At 44.2% G+C, this 21,762-nt stretch overlaps 1 protein-coding gene across 3 annotated transcripts in view; it reads left to right on the top strand.

Moving 5' to 3' along the window:
• Positions 1–21,762, top strand: part of cacna2d2a (calcium channel, voltage-dependent, alpha 2/delta subunit 2a) — a 261,328-nt gene that overhangs the window by 151,547 nt on the left and 88,019 nt on the right. The window lies entirely within an intron of this gene.

Here is a 21,762-nt window from a genome sequence, read left to right as displayed (position 1 = left end):
AGATTTTCGATTTGCCGCCAGTGTCTCCCACACGTAGAAATAGCTGGTGGCTTTTTCCGTTTCCAGACATCAGTCAGACAGTTAAAGGAGATGTGCAAGAGGGTTTTAAAAACCGGCCATAGGAGTTAAATGACAAAGGTGATGTAAAGTACCGACTGACATTTATTAGTGAACCAACTAAAATGGAGCAGTGAGGCTGAAGCCCAGGGCCTCTCAGCCGCTCCCAGTCCGTGTCTGCAGCTGTACTTTGCTCACTGCTGTGCTTATTATGTGGTTTCCTTGGTGACCCTCCTCATCTTGTAATTTTAGTTCCTTGATTGCGGGTCCAACTATAATTTTCCCAAGAGGCATTGCTCAAGGTGGTGATGATTCCTCAAGCGCTCCCTCTCTCTCCCTCTCTCTCTCTCTCTCTCTCTCTCTCACACACACACAGCAAAATGATTTTGCTGTGTGAGTTTCCCAGTCTGAGGCCCAATCAGGCCATGTCCATGGTCTGACTTTGCATGTCACACAGACAAAAAACATGTAAATAGCCAGACAACCAGTCAAGCCAATGAGAAGGAATCAAGCATACTGGCTCATTAATCTAAGAGAGCAGATAGCCTAACCCTGCAGGTGTTTTCTGATAAACACAGCTATAGGCTGAGAAACATTTAGATAATTTCTATAGATTTATAGGGAAGGTGTAGCTAAAGAGGAGATGTGAGAGGTATTTGGGGAAGCTGGTTATCTGTTGTCAGTGGGTGGAGCCCTAAGGCCGGGCAAAGCCATGTGAAACAGTTAATCTGTTCCCTGTGTCTGAGACCAGCTATTGATCCCACTGCCTTGCCTGAGATGAAAATCGATACCTTGAGAAATTCCATGCCAAGCTTTGCTTTGGATCTGTAATTCCCCTATTTCATGATACACGGAACATTGATGAAAGGTTTATTAAAAGGAGTGCTTGCATGCTCCCTGACTTTGGAAGTTTGGTTGTGCAGGAAAGCAGAGAAGAAATGGTCACGTCTCTGGTTTAGAGGTTTTGGGGTTTGATAGTACAGGGGAGGATTATCTCCTTACAGAATTAGAACAACCTAAACTGGTCACGCCCACTACAGAATTAATGTGTATCAAAACTAGTCTAGCTTATTTTATTACTGTGATGCCTTTGGCACCTGGAATCTTCAACTGACTTTTAAACTGACTGAAGAAATTGGTCAGGAGGACAAATTGCAATCCTCATCTCCAAATAAATAGTTAAGTTGATCCATCCATCCATCCATCCAGTATTGCTATTAATGATGATTACTGAAGTGATGAATCATGTTGAAATTATATATTTTTTTACTTAGTTACCTTTCTATAAGCATAGATAATAATTTTTTAAAGAACATTAGCTTGTGCCAGTGCTATCATTTTAACATTTCCCGTCTTTGATGCTGCTGTAGAATAAAGAAAAAGGTTCAGTGCATTTAATGCAAGTTGTTGACTGGTAACTTAAACTTTGTCGAATGCGATAGTGTAAAAGGGGAGTCATAAGGCGACAATTATGGGCTGTTAAATAACAGTGTTCCCATGGGGCACTGCTGATTGTCGATTGACTGTGGCTGGTTAGGCAGAGGCGTGAGTGGGATTCTGATGGAGCCTAGAGCTGTACCTTCTTTAGCAACTGAGCAACAATCACCGAGGTAAAGTCCCAGCTCACATCACTGAGCCCCACTGAGCCCCAGAGTCGCTTCCCCTGCCTGCACGCTTTCTCCTGCTCTGCTTCTTACCGCTTCCCTCTCAGACCTCAGAAGAACTGTCCCCAGCACCCCCCCCATTTGTCACTGCCACCGTTTTGGCCGCGGGTGCCACACCATGCTGTTATCTGTCCCTCCCAAGGCTTGTTCTGGAAGCCGCCCTGACAGTCCTGCGTGGATGCTGTTTCCCTGAGTGCCCCCGGCAGGTGAGCGGCTGTTCTTGGCTCACGGGGGGGTGGCTGGGGGGTTGGAACATTGGGCAAGAAGTCTGAGTTTCTGTCATGGATTTTGTGCTCTGCTGGAGGCCCTGCGAGCCCAGAGAGTCAGACCTCAGACTTTGACCAAGCTATGCAAGAGAGCTTCAGCTGCATGAAGCTGTGTGTTGGCCTCCCACTGTGCTGGAGGTGCATGAGGTTATGGAGGGGTCTGGCAAGTGCCACAACCTGCATTTTTTTCTACCACAGCATTGATAGTAACTCAGCACTGGTACCTTAGACCGATCATCGTCTCAGTGCATCTGCTACATCCTGTCGTCCCAGGATATGTGCACCATGTAAATCTATTTTTGGGGTGAAATTTACCACACGTGACTGGCATGCTGATCGTCCAGTCAGTCACGGGACCTTGCTGTGACTGGTGCTTGCTGTTGAGTCCAGTCCAGTCAGTTTCTTTAGGTGCCCATCCTTGCTTTCAGGGGCAGAATGCTCGTCACTGGCTATCAAGAGCCAAGCATTCCCAGGACAGGCCTGCGTTGTGTTTGTGAGAGAGGAGCACAGGTCATCAGGCTGCTTCCAAGCCGACTGACTTGGGGTGGAGCCGGAATGCAGAGAAGATCCTATCCTGGCATTGAGCTTTGTCATCTAGGAGCCCCTTCATGGACTTGACAGTATGAGCTGGGAGTGACTGGAGATTAGCCAGGTGCCTCTCCGATCATACTGAGACATTAGGCACACCTGGCCTAGCATACAGTCAGCAGCAGGGGGCGATGTAAGCTACTGGCCAGCAGCTCCTTCTCCAGTTCCTAGCCAGCGATTGGCGAAAGGGAAGAAGGAGTGTTTGCTTAATTAGCAGCAGGTGCTCTGGGAGATAAGTAGACTTCCATAACAGAGAGACATGTTTGTCCCGGCGTCCTCTCCACGCTGGCCGCGTCTGTAAGTCTGTGAGACAGATTAGGACTCGAGGGCAGTCTGTTACTCAGCTGAAACTGAGAAGAAACCAAGGGCGGAAGAAACCTTTCCAGCTGACTAAAGCAAACAGCTCACAATAGAGCCAGCGTGTCCCTGCTAAACCGGCTCTGTCTGCAGTCGGTGTGATGCCATGGATGAGAATTGTTCTCCTTCCCTATTGAGAGTCGGATAAGGATTGACCAGAGAGATACGTTTATTTGTCAGTGACATGTGATGTGTGAAGTATGTAAAAATAAAATGACCTTTGTGAGATTTGATTTAAAACGAAAGCATACAATCGAGATCTTTGACGAGGATCCATTTCCATTGTCAAGCAAACCAAATAAGTAAAATGGAAGTGAGCTAAGCTTTTTTCGTTATGTGTATGTGCTCCTTTCAAATTATTTGATTTGCGTTAAGCCAGTATTTTGCTGGTCCCCCCTCCTTATTCAATATCATTTGCAGTATTATGCTTATTTCAGGGGTGTTCATTTGCATGTGTCACATTGGAGATGGCATACAGGATAGTCCTTTATCTGTCACCTTGTCCGGGGTGCGTGTGATGCTATCGGGTCAAACCGCATGCCGCTCAATGTTGTCAGCGAACAAAGCGGTAGGGATTTAGCCACTGAGGTGATACATTACCCCGTGTGGCGAGGGACAAAAAAAAACCCTGTCTTTATCTGTGCTAAGAAGGCTGATTTTTTTTTTATTGTCATTTAGAGGGTTTGGGGGATCCATCAACCAGACCCCAACCCTCAGTTCCTTGGGTCAAATCCTGAGCCACCACACCTCTCCTCCCAGGGTAAGGTGAATGGTAACAAACTGGGAGACTGGCATCAGACTATGGTTATACTGGTTTCCTGGTTGTTTGAGGTTACGGGATTGTTTGTTCAAATGGTACTCCATGAAAGCAGCACAAATAGTTTAGCAAAAGTATACGCTTCTTCATAAAAATAACTGTTTCCCCAACATTATCCAAAGATCAGCTCTTTTTTGGAATTCATTGATACCGCTGACGATTGTTTCGTAAAACATTCCTTGTATTGCCACGCTGTGCATTAAGTCCGAGCTCAATAAGGTACCCTGAAGAAACTACAGGAGATGTTGTGCTAGATTAGCTGGAGATAACAGTAATGCCTCTGTGGCCTTCGGGCACTGCTGAGTAACAATGGATCATGTCAGTTATAAGACAGCAGAGAGAGACTGGGCAACATAACCAAAAGGTAAAAGTAACTGAAGCAATGTACTTGCTATGGATTGACACTGTGTTTCTAATAATATGTGTAATTATTACAGTTTGTGTGCCTGTAAGGCAGTGTTTCCCAGCCCAGTCCTCAGGGAACCAGAGACGGTCCACGTTTTTGCTCCCTCCCAGCTCCCTAGTAAAAGTGTAGACTGTCTGGCTGGTAGCTGGGAGGGGGCAATAATGTGGACCGAGTTGGGAAACATTGCTATTATGCCTGAAATATTTCAATGTTTTGTAGGGGTAAAGAAATTGCCACAGAGGGAAGAATCATCTTATTTTTGCTTCTGGTAATAGTCAGGTTTAAAGGGCTCAAGAGGATGGGGTGTGGGCCCCTCACACCTGGACACTGTGGCCGAAATCGTACCCCTGTCAGATTTCTCACCAATCTGGCGAGGAGATCTTATGCCGTTGGTGATTCGGCGACTTCCCCTGAGACTGTGCCACATACATCTGCGCTTCCGAAATGGCACAGAAGTGAAAACAAGCACTGCGGCGAATGAAATTTTTAAATCTCATTTCGACTCTATTCCCAGCGTTGTAGTTGGTAGTAAAAGGAAAACTGAATAAATGAAAGATAGAGGAGTGATTATACTGTAGCAATGGATTGGCTGGTGTCTGCAGAGGGCAGTTACACTGAGCCCCAAGGCCAGTGACAGACTGTGATATACTGGGCAGCTTACGGCACTGTGTGCCCTTTTCCCTAGGATTACACAGTTTTCTTATATTAAAATATATTTCTTTTCATTTTGCCGGGTTTTCTGTGGAGTAAGCATAACAGTGTCCCCACAGCGCTGAGCTGGCCCTCTGCCAGCGTGAGCGTCTCGTTTACGCTTTACTGGAGAGGGGCATGTTTGTACTGTAGCCAAATTTTCACAGGTTTCCTAGCAAAGACGTAGATATTCATCTGATTGAAGAGATTTGATTTCTGTTTCTTTGTACTTTTATGTATATTTTGCTACATTCCCATCATTGTAATTGATAGATTTGTCTTCATGCTTTGGTTTGCTCTGATTTGTGGCTTGATTTATGTTGGTTTAATACTACATTAAGTTTTGAAACACCAGCTGGACTGATAGTACACTTCATGTTATCATTGCCAGCTGGTCTAACTCTTGATTTTGTTATAAATGTCTGACGCAAAATTTTGTGCTAAAACTGGCAGCTGGTCTGACGTAGGATTTTCCTATAAATACTATCTGGTTTGACCGTGAATTTTGCAGTATAAATGCCAGCTGGTTTGACACTGAATTTTGTGCTGTAAATATCAGCTGGACTGACACAGAATTTTGTGCTATAAATACCATCTGGTGTGATGCTGACTGTTGTGTCATGCCAGCTGACTGAGGGTGCCATTTTTAGAGTTGAGGCTTTCAGTTTTCTCTTTCTGACGGCACAGGGAGGGCAGTGGGTAGCACTATTGCCTTATACCTGTAGAGTTTGGGGTTCGAATCGTGCCTCTATGTGTGTAGTTCAATTCATGCATGTATGCACGTTCAATTCAATTCAATTTATTTTTATATAGCTCTTTTCACAACAGAGTTGTCCCAAGGTGCTTTACATCGATGTGTTTTGATACATCACAACATTATTAGAGAGTAATTCAGAAGGGGGAAAAGGAAGGAAAGAAATTAAATAAAGAAAGGAAGATGACAACAGAGGAGAAGGACTAAAAACCACTGGGGGTCCAAGGTCAACAGGCTGCCCAACCCCCCCTGGGTATAGTGACATCACTGAAAACAGCATGTTCTCCCGTGTCGTCGTGAGGTTTCCTCTGGGTCCACTGACTTCACCCCCCTCCCCCCCACACAGTCCAAAAACTTGCTGAGGTGAATTTGAGTTGGCCAGGTGTGCATATTTGTGTGACTGGTTTGTGGTGTGTGAGTGAGACTGGTGTGCGAACGTAGCTGGTGTGTGAGTGTGAGTGGTGTGTGTGTGTGACTGATGTCTGTGTGTGAGTGGTGTGTGAGTGACCGGTGTGTGAGTGACTGGTGTGTGACTGAGTGGTGTGTGTGTGACTGATGTGTGTGTGTGAGTGGTGTGTGAGTGTGACTGGTGTGTGTGTGTGACTGGTATGTGAGCGTGACTGGTGTGTGTGTGTGACTGGTGTGTGAGTGACAGGTATGTGAGTAGCAACATAGTTTTAACCACAAACAAAAGCAATGCACGCAGATTCTGTGCATCTGTGCACGCCAGGTAATGGGGGTGGGGGGCCTGTGCACCAGCAGAGCTTATAACCCCCCTGGCTTCCAGGATAGGCTCCAGACCCCCTGCAACTCTGAATAGGATGGATGATAATGGACTGTAACCTGTGCTGCCTGAGAAAGACTCACCCTCACCCCCCTCACAAGGAAAAATAGGTAGATTTATTTTAATTCAACTTTTTAAAATATTTAGTGAGTTTTCTCTTATACTGTATATCAATATATCAAATATTTTTAAATCGTTTTAAAACGTTTCTTGGTCTCTCAGTCTGTATTTCTTGTCACCCCCTTTTTATCTCCTAAATGTATATGTCTGCAGCGGACCCCCTCACACTATCTAAGTAAAAATAAATAAAGTAAACAAATAAATGCGCAAAATTTGCCGTTAATTGTTGCCTTTGTGCCCACCCATCATCAGGGCGACGTCAGCACGCTCCGCATCAGCTTGGCAGTGCGGACTAGTGAATTTCCTCCATAGATATTTGCTTTAATCTTCACACTTATTTTTTTATTGGCAACCAAATGAGCATCTGCATGGTCCATCTGTGGTCCTCCTCTGTGGCAGGCGGCGTCGTCTCGCTGCCCTCATTTGTCTTCTGAGGGGCCGGTGTCTGGATAAACAGGCACCAGGGTTCCACAGGCACGTTAAGCAGTGGCACGTTAAGCAGTGGCACGTTAAGCAGTGGCACGTTAAGCAGTGGCACGTTAAGCAGTGGCACGTTAAGCAGTGGCACGTTAAGCAGTGGCACGTTAAGCAGTGGCACGTTAAGCAGTGGCACGTCGCCCTCTGGCACCCGGGCCTCGCCGTTCTGCGGAGCCACCGGCCCACTGGCTCCCGAGGCACCTAAATGTTCTAAATAACCTTCTCTGAGCGGACGTGAGTCATATGTGAGCATCACGGCCCTTTGCTGCCCAGGCCAGACAGCTTTGTCGATACGAGACCCCCCCCACACCATCCTGAGGGAACCTCCCTTCCCCTGAGCTTTCAATGATCATCTTCCCCCACTATGTCCATCTCCGCCCCCAGTATACTGTATTTACCATTAAAGTTTCAGAGCTGCACAGCTTGCTCACCATGCTGGGGCCCATCCTCCCAAACTGGGATTCGGAAAGAGAGTATGTAGGGGCAAAGCTAAATTTTTTGTAATGAATATGATAAATAGGCTGGGATGCTGGAAACCTTATTTCCTAAGTAAAATATGTTTGTGCTAAATTAGCATAACTGTGAACTGATTAAGTGCTTGTGATCCCAAGGAATAAGTGGTTAAAACTAACAGTGTTATTGTCAAACAGCTGCTGGTTAGCCTGCAGGGCAAATATTGCTTACTGAAGCATCTTTGGTAAGAACAGAAAGATCTTATGATAAGGGGGCTTTTTTTGCAAACCCCCCCCCCCCGCCCCCAACGGGTGTAACATAGTGTACAGTTCGATATTATAACCAGCAGATTTAAAGTGTTCTTTGTATGCAAATGCTCTACATGTTTTATTCAAGTTCAAAAATGCTATTCACCAGCAGAGATTATGTTTGATATGTCAGTACGACAGTCTGCGATTAATCGCATTGTGAAATTGAAGGTGCTCGGACAGATGGATGGAAGGCGAGGCCGACAGAGAGAGAGAGAACTGGCAGCACGTTGTTATTATGGGGAGACACACTGGGCCCATGAAAAGTCAATCGGAGCGCGCCGTGCTTGTCTCCGTCTAATCAGCTTGTGTGTAGTGTAATGATGATCCTCAAATGAAATCCGTTATTGTGTTTGATATAATGTCAGGTTCCATTAGGCATCCAGGTCGGCGAAAGAGATTGCCAGGACCGCTGTGCCTGCAGAGGTATGTGTGTGTGTGTGTGTGTGTGTGTGTGTGTGTGTGTGTGTGTGTGTGTGTGTGTGTGTGTGTGTGTGTGTGTGTGTGTGTGTGTGTGTGTGTGTGTTGCGCGCGCGCGTGTGTGTTTGTGTTTGCGTGTGTGTGTGAGCTGGGGAGAGGCAGACCTCCCACAGGAGCGGAGATGCTGGGAGCCCGACTGCCCAGGTTCTTGCCTTTCCACCCTCATACCTCCTGCCCCTCAGTCCCCCCCCCCCCCCACCCCCACCTCTCCATAATTAAAAACTAATTAGCGGCTGCCCAGAAGAGATATGGTTAGAGCTCTAATCCGTCTTGAGGAGTGACAAAGCAAAGGGCTTGTTTGAGATTTAAATGTCAAACCGACTCACCGCGGTCTTCAGAACGCATATTGCAGCCAACAGGGGGCAGTACCGTAAAGTCCCTGTAGTTGGGAATAAAGAAAGGAGAAGTCGAACAGCACGAAGGCCAGATGAAAAAGACTCATTCCTCTGAGCACATGGAAAGATAGACGCTGCGTGCAGAGCTGGGGAGAAATGCCTTTTTGTTCTCTTAAATATGTATTTGCTGCATGAGATAAAGGGAACTCGGTCTGGCTAATTGTATATAGACACCATAATGCAGCTGGGACAGGGATATCAGAGAAACCATGCAAAACAAACATTTTGTTTATGAACTTATCATTGGGGAGAAAAGTCTATCTCTAAATGTTAATTATTTCCAGCTCTAACCACAGTTTATTTCCACCTGCCCTTTGAATTACTTAATTAATGAATTGTGCCTGGTCTGGGACTGTGCTGATGTGCGGGTGCTGAGATAAGTGATTGCCAATTAGGAGGCCAGGCTGTTGTTAGTGATGATGTGTGCACACTGCCAGCACCGTGCAAGACTGTGTCTGTCCAGCAGGGGGCCTCTCTCAGCCTAGAGGAGTGCATGTGTGTCAGTGCCTGCGCACATTTGAGTTCAAGAAATTAAGTTTTGCTGCATTTGCCAGGACATATTTTAGAGAGATTATGTGTGCGGGGGTCTGTGTGTGTGTGAGTGGGTTATGTATGTATGCTTCATTAATTTGTTATTAATGAAGTACTGTAATTTATGTATAGATATGTGACTGTTAAAAACCATCACAAACATGTTTATCAATCACAGAAAGGTACCGCTATAACAGAATGTTCTGTCTCTATTTTTTTCTTTTTTCAGATATTCGACCTCTGAAGAGACATAGTAAAGACATACATCTACAACAAGTTTTTTATACATTCCACAACTGTTCTTGGGCATAATGTACACTTCTTTGTGTTTCAGGTGGTTCTTTGGGACGCTTTTGGGGGATGCTTGTGTGTTCGCAGCCTGAAACACGGTTTTACGTTCCGATACAAAACTTTTTTCAAACATCTGGTTTGTAACTTGATTTGTAATACAGTGGGTCGAGGTACCACTGTATTACATTACCAAATGTTCCCCACAATGTGATAAACACCTGTTGTTTTAACATTGTGGAGACCATTTTTCAGGACTATATTTTTCGGGAAAAAAGAATTTATTATAGGCCACCACATTTTGACCAGGGGTGCCGATAATTGTGGAGGGTGCTGTATATCTGTCTTTGGGTGCATTTGTTTGTCCGTGTGTTTTGATTACACGGGAAAGAAAAGTACTGTAATATCTGTGTGTGCAGGGAGAAAAGAGCAGAAGATTGTAGTGTTGTGTGAGTGTTTGTGTGGTGTTCAGGGAAGTGAAATTTTTAGGTGCACTATTGTTCTGAGCTGGTTTTACTTGCAGCCCTTCAGTTTGCTTCAAATCTGGCTGTTCTGCGCTGACCTCTCTGATGAACGAGGTGGTTTTGGTCATTGAAATGCCATTGATGTGATGTTTTTTGTTTATCATTCTCTGATACCGTAATATGATCTTAAGAAGGTGACTCGTTCTTAGATACTAGAACTAGAACCGCCACATATGGCACCAACAATGGGTCACATTCAGTACTGCTTCTTAGCCATTTGAAGGACTAAAAGCAGTAAATGAGCCCCTTGACCTTGCCGGCTTGCTGTTTGTATGCATGATTCGCTGTTTGGAGGAGCAGGGATGAGTTACTACACATTGCACAATAAACTGTAAAATTATACACTGGATGTTAAATCCATCATCAAACTGCATTTCAGTGTTTAAAAAAACATACCTTATATCTTCATTCAGGAATGCATTGATACAAGCAGCAACTGACATTCTGTGCTGTGATGCCCAGGTTGGCACGGTCCCACAGTTCAGATGTCAGATGCACTAATGGATTCCGGAAAGAGTTTCGATGATTGTTGATGATGGTTAGAATTGCTTGGGACCGTACAATGGGCTTGATTATCACATTATATGTATAGTTAATGACCCTTGGGCCACACAGGCCCAGCGGAGCATTGTTTGAGATGAAACTGCTTTGTAATGATGCATTTCGTAGGATTGTTAGCAACAGCAGGTACGGCCATACTTCTAAGAGCAGTGGCTCCGTTTCTGTCTTTTTAGAGTGTTGTTTGAGGTTAGTTCTTATCTCTGTTGTGTTTTTCGCAAACTACTTTGCCCTGAAAGATGCTCACTAAAAATGACTGCGTCTTGCCCCCTGCATTTACACCTGCCAGCACTCCCAAAACATGCATTTCATGGTCATTTTTGCGGTTTAGTGCGTATCCCCTTGCAGAGAGAAGCACAGCTTTTTTTTTCTCTGCAGTGCCAGTAGGCCACACTGAAGTGCTTCTGAAAATGTACTGTTCGTGGTCCTAAATGAACTGTTAGAAACATTGTTAGTGGCGTAAAGCCAAAGCTATGGGAATGGGGGGGGGGGGGGTCACAAAAATTGGGGCGGGACAGAGAGAGACAGAGGGGGAGTGATAGAGATGAGGCCACATTGTCATGTAGCACGGAAGGTGCCGTTTCTATAGTGATGCTATGCCAGTCTGTGACGTGGTACCTAAAAGACAAAATTGGGTTCTCGTCTCTCTGAAATTATATTCTTACAGTCCAAAACATCCAGTAAAGATAAACTAAATAAACAGCTAGCTGTGCAAACAGACCCGCCATGCTGAACTTGCCAGAGCAAGTTGATAGACATCCCTGTGGATAAGCTGGTTTAGTGTATATATCTCCCTCTAAGACACATGGAAGGCCTGAAACACACATTTCAGCTGGCTTTTTTCTGTCGGCATGATGATGCAATATGGAGAGAGAAAGAAAAAGGAAACAAGGCAGGAGAAGAGAGAAGGATCAGGTAAGAGAGGTATGGATGATGGAGAGGAGAGAGGGATCAGGTAAGAGAGGTATGGATGACGGAGGAGAGTGGGAAAGCATTACATGGGAAATTTATATAGTGACAGGCTGTTAATATGGAAAGTTTGGGATTGACGTGAATGGCAGGGTATCTTCTGAGGAGAATCTGATGGGGTTTTTTTTGGAGACAATAATTTTTGTGTTCATGTATGGAAGTAGCAGATGTATATAGCAGCCAGAAAACCTATATACAGTGTATGAACACCTCTAATTTGGGGATTACTAAAATATATCTGCCTGTGAAAAAGGTGTTTAGATGGCACACTGATGTAGATTTGATCTGAAGACACGAATGCGGAATATTTTAATTGATACTTGGAGCTGGTCTGCGGGCACTGTTTAGTGTGATACGTAAGTATCTAAATAAAATGGGTTAGCCAGCATGGTCCAGTGATCTGTCTTTATAAATGGCTCTCAATTAAGCGCTAATTCCGAACAGCCGGGCAGGCAGACTGGGCTGTGCCTCTGAATGAGCCCAGGTCCGGGTGCTCGGATAACTGATTGCCAATTAGAGGGGCCGGGCTGTCGTCGTGGCGATGCGGGCCAGCTGTATCCGCGATACGGCAGGAGTGCGCGGCTCTCCCAGTGGAAGCCTCCCTATATGTCTCTCTGCCACGTGCCTTTCTGCAGCTCTCCTTGCGCTGGATCAGTCAAGGTCATGTCGCCAGAAACACTCCTATAAGGTTTGTACGCTGTTGCATAATGTCACCGTTGCATAACTGAGATGACCTGAATAGACGTCATGATGTCATGAAGCTATTTGGCATCTCCCCATTCTAATTCAAATGCAGACATTGAATTGCGTGTATAATATCCTTCATATTGTAAATTCACCCCCACACATTCCTATTAATGTTTTGGTGACAGTACCAAGTGCCATCAGAAACAGCAGCACTATCTCGTTCTGGTCTTTAAGGTTGGTCTTCAGTTCACCTACATGCTTGTTTGGACTGTGAGAGAAGCCGTTTTCAGAGTCAAGATTGTGTGACCCTGCTACAATAACTTTAATGGAGATACAAAGAGCACCAGAAGGCTGTTGTCCAAGCTGCAGTCCTACATTTTATCAGGCTGTCCAGTTATGGCACCTGATGGCCCATGAAATCACCACTTATACAATTTGTGTGCCCCTGACACATACAAGGACATTTATTCATAACTTACTCAAATCTGATATTCAAAGAATGTGAAATTAATGTCTTAAGTGCAAGTTATCTTCTCGGGCCGTCGTCCACCACCAGTTCCTACCAGAATGGCAGGTTTATCAGGCTTTCATACTAAGACATAACCAGCGTGTGTATTGTCTTTGAATAAAAAAAAAATCTTAATCTGCATTTAAGAAAAATAAATATAGAAATGAAGGCAAATAGAATTAAACCTGGAAGAAAAGGGTAAACCAGGAACACATTGAGTTCATTGTAGACCTTTTTCCCCTTTTGGTCTTTTGAGACAAAAATGAATGTGCAAAAGCTCGATAAATGAGCTTGCAAAGAGCCACAGCGTGTTGGCGGGTTACACAGGAGCCCGTGTCCATGTCACTGGAGACGGGGGTTGCTCCCGCTGGCAAATTTACATAGCCTTTGTTTTTCACATCCCTACGCACCAAACACTCCAAAAATCAATTTGTTTTCTCATTCTCATTTTCCTTCCCGCAAAATGGTTAAAGGCTATCTCTGCCCAGGTTTCTTCTTAGGTTGTTGGCTTGTTAAAAGATAAGTACACGCACTAGCCTGCTCGGATTTCGCTCGCTGGAGTGAGGCTGGGTGATGCGGTACTGGATGTGCTGACTGCAGGCACTGCGCTTCATTAAACGTGTGCTTAACCTCTGCCCCCTGTGCCCCCCGAGGCCCGGGACCTACTACACCAGATGGTCACTAATTGGGAAGCAGACAAGCCCATCTAACTGCAGAGGAGTCACGAGAGGTGCCTGGAGTGAGAGCATGTGAGCAAGGTGCAGAAGGGGACGTCATAAACAAACACTGACGTATATGTTTGCTGAAGTTGGAGAGACAAGTGTCTCGAAGCACCACGAATACACTGGGTCACATGACTTTTTTCAGGCTGCTGGGCTCTGTTTTTCAGGCTCTCTCCGAGCACTTGTCCTTGCATTATGAAGCTCCTGCCGTCCTTTTAGAAATGTTGCGGATTCTACTCTGGGCAGAGGTGGATAGTTCAGGTCCAGAATGTAAAAATAATCCAGGCCAACATTTTACTTCAACCAACCAGTTGAGCGTAAAGAGTCACAGTCACAGAGTACTGAGTTCGTGGGTGAAATAAAATCTTGGCCTGGACTTTTGTCTTCTGGGCCTGAACTGCCCACCTCTGCCCATGAGCTTTGGGCACAGAACCTCACCTGTGTGACTTACTACAAGGTAGATGAGATCTTTGTTGGGGAGGGGAGGTTCTGCTGTGAAGTCACCAGAGAAACAAGCCCTTTTACTGTTCGCATTTGGGCTCATTAGTTAGGACATATGATACTGCAATTATTCTTCATTCTCACACCCGTATCCCCAGTTGACCAGCTTGATATAATTTGCACCATGATTGAAACGATCTCCTGAGAAGCTCACCGTTTTAGATAATCATTGTCTTCTAAATCTACTGTGTGCTCTTGTGACTTCATTAAGAGAGACAGCAGGAGGTTCGGCCTTATCTAAATCCAGCTGGGTGTTTGGGGAGGGGGGGCACAGCCTTTCGCTTATTCGAATATTCTCACGACTGTCGGGCACCATGGGGTGGCAGGGTGAAAAGAGGAGCGCCGCCGTTTACTGCCGCTCGTTTCGTGTCCCGGCTGCTGCCCGGCCTGGCGTCCCAGATAACAAGCCGTTATTTGCGATGGGCACCAGCCACAGCGGCCAGCATTAGGGAGCACACTCAGATCTGCTGAAAAAGCTGCTTTTGATCGTTGTGAGGAAGCTCCCCTGTCTGTGAAGGTCCGAGCCTGTGCCACCAGCCAGCTGTGATCAGTGCCCTCACTTTAATTGAATTTATTAAAATTTTGAAACCATGTGTACAGCCTTCTCTAATTCCTGCCTCCCACTCCTGTGTTGGCATGTTCTTGCCAGTTGTGAAAAGAAGCTTAATTTCCTCACTTCCTCTCCTCGAGGATCTCAGGGTAATGCTTCTGTATTACAGTCCACGTTATATTTTTTCCTATACTTAGAGCAGCCTTTCTGAACCTGCTCCTCAGGGCCCCCCCAGACGACCTAGGGACCAGGTTCAGAATCACTGGTTTAGATGATCCACTTGCAGATTGTTGGGTTTGGAGTTTGGTTTGTTCTCCATGTGTTTGCACTGGTTTCCTCTGGGTACTCTGAGTTTGTCGCTCAGTCCAAAACCGTGTGGTTTGGTGAAATGGCACTGATGGTGTTTGCAGTGTGTGTATGTGCCCTGCACTGGACCAGTGTCCTAGCCAGGGTCTTTCCTGCCGTGTGCCCTGTGCTTCCCGGGAGAGGCTCCAAACTCATTACAGCCCTGAACTGGATAAGCCACTGAGGGGGAGACGTTATAGATGTGTAATAGTTAATGTTGGTATATTGTAAGGCTGGGTGATATGTCCTCAAATCAATATCACGACTAATTGAATGTTTTACCTCGATGACAATTAATGAACAATTATTTTATTTTTGTTTTTTTTGCCCTCATATGTCATTGACAAGGCTTGTACCGTAAATATGCTCAACTATTAAAGCTGGGATTTTTTTTCTAATGAAAGACAGTATATCTTTATAATTTTAAAATAACTGAAGATGAACCATTTGTGGTTATTGAATATTTCGAACAACTGTAATCAAAGCACAAATCACTTGAAATGAAAAAAGTGTTATGAAAAGGGTCACATTTTAGTTTTAATGTAAAAATCAAATTCCCTTAAAAATTAGAAAATAAATAGTTTGCATTTCTTGCAAACAAAATAGAACCGTTTATAGTGATCACATCTGTTTGGGTGAAATTGATCACTATAAGTGGATGATCATAACAACTGATTTTTTCTGTTTGTCTCTCGCTGAATACTGTCTAATTGACACTTGCATATTTATTACATGGATATATGGTAATAAAACAGACAGCGTCGCTATTTACTGAATTTTATTGACACAGCACAGCTATTTCAAACACTTTTCAAATTACAGTAGTGCATGAATTAAATTATTGGACTGTGTATAATTCAAATATGCTATAATACAGTACAGCCCTGTACATAAAATATTGCCTACTGTAGTTTCGCTCTTGCATTCCATTGGCTCATTTTTGACAGTTCATGATAAACTTTGATGAGTCTATATTCGTAATTGAGAAAAAATGACTTTCTTTTTCCCATCATGTTTTCTGTGCACGCAGCATTAGCCTCAGGTAGCTAGCATTAGCAGATGGGTTACCGCTAGTCAAACTAGGCAAGTAACAAAAAGACGAAAAATTATCATAATCTTAATTTTTTTCCACGTGTTGTTATGCATAAAAAGACCCAAAATGAACACTGTAAACAGACTACTTGATTACTATAAGTGAATTATTTATACAATATTTGTACATGGATGATTCTGTCCCAAGCTTCCGTTTCCACTGTATTAAATATTGTTAGTATTGAAAGCGATTGGTGGTACAGTATTATCTTTGGTAGCTGAAACTGTTTTTTAGCAGTGTTTACATTTGACCTCTTTTTGTTTGGTGTCGTCTTCACTAAAGCCACAATGTGTCCAAACGATGGACATGGCATTTTTCTTTGGTACAAGCTGCTGGAATTGCTCATTAGGCTTGATGTTTGAGTTCTCCTCCATGTTGCTTACATTTTGCAGACTGGACAGGGCATAGTCACATGACAGCAGACGTGGTAATATGGGACATGAACTCACATGGGAAAGTATTAACTGATTTTTTTTATGTATTAATAGAATTAAGAAAAAAATTAAGTAACCGACATGGGCAACATTACGTTGATTAAAGGCTCTGATTTTCGATTAATTGCCCAGCCCTAGTATATTGAAATTACATTTATACAATTTTGTACAAAGAGACATACAAATATATCGATAAAATATTGTATCATGATTATCGTCATCAATTTGAATATTGTATTGTGGTAGCCTAAACACTTGTTTTCTTGCATAATGCCTTGCATAATAACAGTTATAATGCATTATTTTTGCACAAATTCCATCAAGGTATGAGTCTTTTTTCATTACACCTACCGCACGCTCCATAACTATTGGTAAAACAATTTGGTCATTATAATCAGAAAAACTAAAAGCCACCTGTCATGTTTTACTGTTTTAGAAACAGTAATTGTAAAAAATTGTGATAAATATCAATATTGTGATATAATTTTTAATACATAATGCCCAGCCCTAGTCAAACCTGTTGCCTGAATTAGAATTAGGTGATCAGTGTCAACACACCACAGCACACAGTGCGCAACAATGAAATGTGTCCTCTGCATTTAACCCATATGTGACTTTCGTGACATAGCAGGGGGCAGCTAATTCAGCGCCGGGGAGCAGTGCTTGGGGGCGGTACCTTGCTCAGGGTACCTCAGTGGTGCTTTGCTGGTCGGGGATTCAAACCTGCAATCTTTCAATTACAAGTGCGCTTCCTTAACCATCAAGCCACCACTGCCCAACAATGAGCAAACAGTGAGGCAGTCAGAGAAAAATCCTACCAACAAATTGTACTGTAAGTGTTTTCTACTTTTATGACCAATTTATTGATAGAAATTAGATTTCAGTTTGCTGTCAATTTCATGCCTTTTCCATGTTGTGATTCTGTTTAAGGGAAATTCTAAAGGAATTTTAAGCTAAAATGGAGCATTGAAGCAAATAAATAATGATTTGAATTGTATCATGATAGTTATCAGCATCATGAAAAAAATGGTCATGATAAAATATTTTGCTCTATCTCACAGCCTTACATATAAACTATGTAGACTGACTATTTTAAATGATCTCCTTATTTGCTGCTCGCTGTGGATTATATTTTTTCATCAGTATAAATAATATTTAGTTCCCATATTTTCCAGTCAGAACTTCTATGTCATTGTGTTAGATTGTAGTGTGCTTTTCCTTTGATTTTCCATGGTTCAACAGGATAAGCACCTGCAACAGAAATATGTATGCAGAGCACTGAACTGATCAAATCTGAGATGCTGTGTCTTGGCCTTTTAGCTGCCATTCAGGCACAGAATTCATTTGTCATTTAGTGGAGATTATAGTGCAGTGAATAGCAAAGTAGTGATTGATTTATGACAGAAGGATAACTGAAAAGGAGCGGACTGCTATTTGTAGTATTCCTTTGCTAAATGGTGACAGTTAGCTTAAGGTCAGTGTACTCTGAGGCTCCTAAAGTGCCACCTCCTTGGCGTTAGTTTTCCACATCCATCAAGCAAAACCGACACTTTCTTTGTCATTCTGCTCTTATGGCCAGTTGACACTTTTTAAGAAAGACAAACTGAGTGGCAGGACTGAACATACGGAGAAGTGGAGAAGGACACGCATCACCTGCTGCCGCCAGAGGACAGAGAGTGATAAAGAAAGACAGAGGGAGGGAAGGGAGACGCAATATCAGCGATTCTTACCGTCGCAATTCAGTGGCGCCTTCTGCAGGGTCAGTCTCTCTAAGGGGCCAGGCTATTTCCAGCCCCATCTGTCCCATGTCCTGACTTCTTACTCCGGGTTTGCGCAATAGCAATTACCAAACAGGAAGGGGCCAAGGTTGAAAGGGGAAGGGGAAAGAGGCGAGGCTGAGAGGGGAAGGGGAAGGAGGCGAAGTTATGCGGTGAAGGGGAAGGAGCCGAGGCAGAGATGGAAAGGGGAAGGAGCTGAGGCTGAGAGGGGAAGGGGAAGGAGCTGATTCTGAGAGGGGAAGGGGGCAAGGCAGAGAGGGGAAGGCGAAGGAGCCGAGGCTGAGAGGGGAAGGGGAAGGAGGAGAAGTTATGTGGTGAAGGGGAAGGAGCCGAGGCAGAGATGGAAAGGGGAAGGAGCTGAGGCTGAGAGGGGAAGGGGAAGGAGGCAAGGCAGAGAGGGGAAGGCGAAGGAGCCGAGGCTGAGAGGGGAAGGGGAAAGAGGTGAGGTAGAGAGGGAGGGAGCCACAAATAATGTTTTTAGTATTTTTTACTATTTTTTAGTTTGCATTTTTGTCTTTGTCGTTTATATAAAATTATATAAATACTTTAATGTCTTATGCCCAAATGTTGTGTTGTTTCCATTTAGATGTTTTGCAACCAAAGCAATGTGTGATTTTAAAAGGAGCAATATTCTCCTAATGGAGCGAAGGACATGTTGTTAGAGTTTGCTGGAAAGGAAATGTGTGTCCTTTTCACAGCACGCTCAGTTATTTGGCTAAAAACAGATGAATAATGGAAATGCTGGCATCTCTCTTAGCACGTGTGCATGGTAGCGGCCCATCGTAATGGGTCTCAGAAAGCAGCAGCGCCATGCCAAGGAGACTGAGGCCCTAAGCGGCATGGTACACCAGCCCTCCCCTCATATCCTCTTATTTCAAAGCATGACCTGCGCTGACTTGGTGCAGCGCGGCAGGGATGGGGGGGGGATGTGGTGCTCAGCCACGGTGCCCTTGAGAAGGCGCGTTTCTGTCGGGGACAGAATAATAACAAGGCAGGTCCCGCAGGGGCCATGGCCAACAGCGTGGCGTCCAGGCGGCTCCACGTCAGGGCCGTGCCGAGATGACTTTTGGGCCACCTCTGCTCTGGAGATAAGCGGACCTTTTTGTCCAGATCTGTGTGTGTGCGTGTGTGTGAGTGTGTGTGAGTGTGTGTGTGAGCGCACGCAGGTGCGGTCCAACAGTGCTTTTGTTGCATGATCTCTTCTTTCACAGATTTCCCGCTAATGTGCCTGATAAATCAATAGTGAAAATGTAAAAATCCGATTGGACTATGGGCAGTGCTGGAAATGTTACAGTCCAGCTAATTATAAATTATTAGCTCAGCAAATGGAAGTATGGCAGCAAGAAGAGGTTTTGGAGGATGGATGTGACAGTGAGTTTAGGGTGGGGAAACAGAAGCTCTTATACTCTGCTGAGGATGAGTTTTGCTGGCTGGTATGAGCCTGTAGGGGTGACTGTTAGCTCATTAAGATATGCAACCTGTGTCCCACCATCCCTACTGGGCTCACACTCTACGAGGCCTATGGGTTCATAATGTAGGGGGTTTGAGATGGTAGAGGAAGTCATCCTAAGCTAAGGTAATAAAGTCTATGCTCCCCTTTGACATGCTGTGACAATCTGACATTATCTAGCATTCCAGAGACAATAAAAGCATGGATTAAGTATGCAGATTATCTGTATGTAAAGCAATCCAGGTTTATTGTAAGTCTGAGCAGCATTATCATGATATTCATTCTGAATGGACACAATGTTAATTTTACAATATATGAACATACTGTGCTTGTAATTTATGTGTGAAATGCATGTGACACAGGGGCACAAGGCACTAAAAGCCTGCCAAGTCTTTGGCAGGATTCTTTTTGGGTCACATGAGGACAGGGACAGGGATGGGGGAGGGTGGCATGGCACAAATATAAATATTAAGTCAAAAAAATAAATATTAAGTCATGGAAAAAATAAATACCCTTAGAATTGAGGTTGAAAGGAGACGTGGTTAAACAGGGGAAGATTTAAGGATTTAAGAATTGGTGTGAAACTAGGTTGCATGTTACTCACAGACAGGCAAACGAAACAGCACACACATGAAGGGGAACGAGGGGGAGCTGAAATGAATGCCAGCAAACTGGGCTGCGTGAGTGATCACACGCCCCCACACCTATATATATGTAGATAAGGTGATCTATAGATATAGCTTGTGCAGTTATATGAAATGAACAGCGCACTGTATCCAATTGAAGGGTATTGCGTGTAGCCTTACAATCTGTGCGTTGGGTGTCCCACTCTGTAACAGGGAGTGACTCTGACAGAGGCTGCATAGTGCTGTCTGCCCCACATTCTGCCTGCTCCGCTGCCTTCTCCTCTCTCTCTAGTCTCCAAAGCACCTTCTGTATCACACCAATGACAGGCAGGTCTCTAGTCTGCAAAACACCTGCTGCATCACACCAATGGGAGGCAGGTTTCTAGTCTGCAAAACACCTGCTGCATCACACCAATGGGAGGCAGGTTTCTAGTCTGCAAAACACCTGCTGCATCACACCAATGGGAGGCAGGTTTCTAGTCTCCAAAGCACCTTCTGTATCACACCAATGGGAGGCAGGTTTCTAGTCTCCAAAGCACCTTCTGTATCACACCAATGACAGGCAGGTCTCTAATCTGCAAAGCACCTGCTATATCACATGGATGGGAGGCAGGTTTCTAGTCTGCAAAACACCTGCTGCATCACACCAATGGGAGGCAGGACTTTTCTTTTCTTCGTTCTTTCCCAATGAAGATTTAAGAGACATACAAATAAGGGATTTTCCTATTGATTATCAGAAAAGTTAAATTATACATTTATGTTTCGGATGTCCTCCTCCTGTATATTTCCTCACTCTGCTACATTCATTTCATTCATTGCCTCTTTATTTCTTCCTCCTCTTCTCTGTCCACCAAAGAAGTTCTCCAAACTGACTTTAAGTAGGTCTGTGAATGCAGTCTAGGCTAATAACCAGTATGTTCTTCACAGTGCTATAATTAATCCCCTCGTTGGACATGACATGAACTGGAGAATCCAGTCAAGTAAAAAGTATATATACCAGCCAGTCTTAGCCAATAGGAAACTGAGAGGAGCCTACAATAATCATGAGAGGAAGTTGGCAAGTGAAGCATGACATTCTAGGCTCCTTCTCCTCAAATTTAGAGTCACTTTCAGCTATCTTAAGTGCTTTTTTTAATCACAGAAGGGTGAGTAGTTTTTCTTTTCAGTGGTACAGAGGCAGTGTTTCACATTGTCAGTTAACTTCACGTATGGTTTTGCTCATATACACTAGAGAATCATCCTACCATGGAGTAACAGCCCACAGCACAAGGCATGGAGAGTGTAGTTCTTAACAGACTGGAAGAGAACATAACTTTTCCACACACCCAAGATGGTTTCCCATTGCAAATTATGAGAGCAGTATTCAGGCTGGACCTGCGCTGACTAGCAGGGCCAAAGTGTGACCAGACTGGGCTGGTTGTGTCATTTCCATCTGATTCGTCAGAATGCATGGAAATACCAGTGATCTGTGTTAATATGCATGGATTATCTGAAAAAAGGGAGTATTCTGTTTAATATTCATTATCAGTAAATTCCCAACCTTCTACATAAAAAAGTACTATAGAGCAGCTGAACGGAATGG

This window comes from Paramormyrops kingsleyae, chromosome 6 (genome assembly GCF_048594095.1).
Source record: "Paramormyrops kingsleyae isolate MSU_618 chromosome 6, PKINGS_0.4, whole genome shotgun sequence".
NCBI classification, from domain to species: domain Eukaryota; kingdom Metazoa; phylum Chordata; class Actinopteri; order Osteoglossiformes; family Mormyridae; genus Paramormyrops; species Paramormyrops kingsleyae.
This window is presented reverse-complemented; position numbering and strand designations above follow the sequence as displayed.